Source organism: Mytilus trossulus, chromosome 11, assembly GCF_036588685.1.
Source record: "Mytilus trossulus isolate FHL-02 chromosome 11, PNRI_Mtr1.1.1.hap1, whole genome shotgun sequence".
In the NCBI taxonomy this organism is placed as follows: domain Eukaryota; kingdom Metazoa; phylum Mollusca; class Bivalvia; order Mytilida; family Mytilidae; genus Mytilus; species Mytilus trossulus.
The window spans coordinates 30,105,139-30,108,106 of NC_086383.1; the positions used below are offsets into that span (position 1 = coordinate 30,105,139).

Here is a 2,968-nt window from a genome sequence, read left to right on the forward strand (position 1 = left end):
TCTTTTGGTTTAATATAGCCCCTTTTGTCTGTACTAGAAAACACCTATCACATCTTCCGGAAACAGTAAACAACGAGTTAAACAGTGAATAAAATAAACCAACTGATTGTAACTATTGTTTCTGACCTTGAATTGTCAGAGCGTAAATAAATTTTACAAACACGTTTGTTTATGAATGTGTTTCCTTGGTGTGCAAATATCGAACCACTCTAGTGACACGGATTTCAGTTCAGGAAAAAACCCAAAGATATACTAGAAACTATTTATATCTTTATTTTATTAAGACAAATAAAAAGTTTAATCTAAACATGCAACTAGAGAGTAATTATGTTTGATTTACGGAAAACAACTGGCTATCCAGTCTAGTACGCTACATTCAGCTTTTGGAGTCTGCCGAAATGATGATTTCCCGCCCGCACGAACACCAACATAATACAATCTTGAATATCTTCTGCATGATCGTTTCTTCCTACTCTCTTTTGTGGAGCAAATTTGTTTCATTTTTTCCAGGAAAATTTTGTCACAGTATTTCCGGTCTTTGCTTTGCGCTATTCCCTACATTTAAAAAAAACAACAAAATTAAATAGAGACTTTAACAATTTTTATTTTCCCTCTCTTAAATTCATAGATTTTAATTGCAGATATTTTGGATAATATATTTGTCCAAGCGGTTTTTTTTTTATTAAAGAATAGTAATTAAGTTGACTGCTAATTGAATCTATGTAACTCGAATAATTCAATCCTTAACCGTCTCCGATTCTCGAGTATGTATGTAGTGATTGATAGTAAGCGTAATTTAACGACTGGATCATTCGGGTTAATAATATACGTGAATCATTTAAAAAAAAAAAACCAAACAGCTTCCAACTTCCTTTTGGAATAATCCTCTTTAATTTTTTTTCTCTCTTTGGAGATTAAAAATTCGTTTTTATGTCATTGGTTTTTTAATAGCGAAAGCGATATGTTAGCCATGGTTAATCAGGTCAAGATAAGTTACTAAGGTTAGCTATTATATAACCTAATGAATCATACACAATTTGACCGAATTTTCAGACTTCTTGTATTTAGTATAATTTATATATACATGTATCTTATTGTCTCCTCTTTGTTTGAGTTTTGAAGCAGAGCCGTCGATTGTATGTGTTTGTTGTGTATTTTTATTTCAAATGTAAGACAGTAAGTCCCAGGACAAAAAGTCACAGACCAAAAATTCTTTGCATAATTACAATTTTTGAAATCTTCATTAAAGTCATATGAAACGAGTGAGTGGTGAAAAATAATGTTTGTCCAATTCTTGAACCAATGCATGTATACATCATAAACTTAGTCCGCTGTGCAAGATTTTATCATTATTTTCGCAAATATATCATATAATCGTCATTTTTTTTCTCTCTGTTTGTTAGGATTAAACAAATATGGCTGGTCATTAAATGCCGTGTTTTGAAGCCGAGTTTTACCGATTGTCACCTTATAGTAAACACATCACAAAAAAAACAGGGGTATTGAGCACGTGTTTAACACGTATAATCAGATATTTTTTTATTTAAATGACAGATCCATGCGTATTGTGGTCACCGGATTTTTACGAGGAGAGTTACGCTCGGGTCACTATGCATACGGAAAATTTGTCGGCGAATTGCTTCCTGGAAGCAAGCAATTAAAAACAAGTAAACTTCTTCTCAATGTGGACAAGTTAAAGAATTTTCCTCAGAAAAAAAGTATATGTGCATAAGTTGTATAATGAAAACTACCCATTTAGTTATAAAAAACATATGCATATTTTTTTTTAATTTGAGGTTTCTTATGACTTTAATAAAGGCTGATAGATAAATTGAAAAATTAATATAGAAAAAAACAATGAAATTATTCCAGAATTTTTTCAATTGTATTTAATCAATTTTATTTAAAATAATATGGCATTGGCGGATCCAGAACTTTTCATAAGGTGGGCTTGCTGACTAACCTAAGGGTAAGGGGGTGGCGCCCCCGTCATGCTTCAGTGATACCCTATATAATCAACCAAATTTTGCCCCCCAAAAGGGGGTGGGCCACTCAAGGAACCCCCTGGATTCGCCTATGATATGGGTGACTTTTTGTCATGTGACTAATATATCTGCTTACTTTTTTTTCATTTCGTAATACTATTATAATTTCCATTTGAACAAATAAAACTTACACAATTATAACATAAATCATGAAGTTGACAAGCAGGTTCAAAAATCTTTTTGTATGGAAATCTTCCAAATAGTGGGACACTACATCCATCGGTTATTCATTCTTGATCCTTGAAACAAAGTGGACTTTGTTCAGCGGATATGATCGGCAGGACAAGACATATAAGTAATATGGTAACGGGAATGCCCCTGAAAAGATCAAAATTACACTTATAAAATTGAGAAAGGAAATGGGGAATGTGTCAAAGCGACAACAACCCGACCATAGAGCAGACAACAGCCGAAGGCCACCAATGGGTCTTCAATGTAGCGAGAAACTCCCATACCATGCCGTAGGCGTCCTTCAGCTGGCCCCTTAAAAATATATATACTAGTACAGTGATAATGGACGTCATACTAAACTCCGAATTATACACAAGAAACTAAAATTAAAAATCATACAAGTCTATTTACATGTACTAGTACTTGGTTATTTTTTTTTTATAAGAAAGTACTACCATATAAATTAATGCTAAACATTAAAGTCTTCTGATTTTAATTGGGAATTACAACTGTTTTGAAATTTAAGCAGTCCCCTTAAAGTTTGGTGGCAGTTGAACCGCGTTTTGCCATTTGTTTTACCCGAATCACGAACTTTCCCATATGATTCTAAGCGTTTATGTTTTTTTTAATTTTTTTATTTTAAGTATGTCTTGTCAACTGTAGATCCTTGTAAGTTATTCATAAAGACTTGTTACAATTTTTTGAAACATGGAAATGAATCTAAATAAAACAACAACAACAAAAAACCACAC

The 2,968-nt window shown here is 32.6% G+C and overlaps 1 long non-coding RNA gene across 1 annotated transcript; it reads right to left on the bottom strand.

Moving 5' to 3' along the window:
* Nucleotides 1-257: 257 nt before the first annotated feature.
* Nucleotides 258-2,356, bottom strand: LOC134689656 (uncharacterized). Its single transcript, XR_010101891.1, has 2 exons — nucleotides 2,177-2,356; nucleotides 258-555 (listed from the first exon to the last, which is right to left on the bottom strand). It is a non-coding gene; the product is annotated as an uncharacterized LOC134689656 (long non-coding RNA).
* Between the last annotated feature and the right edge of the window lie 612 nt (nucleotides 2,357-2,968).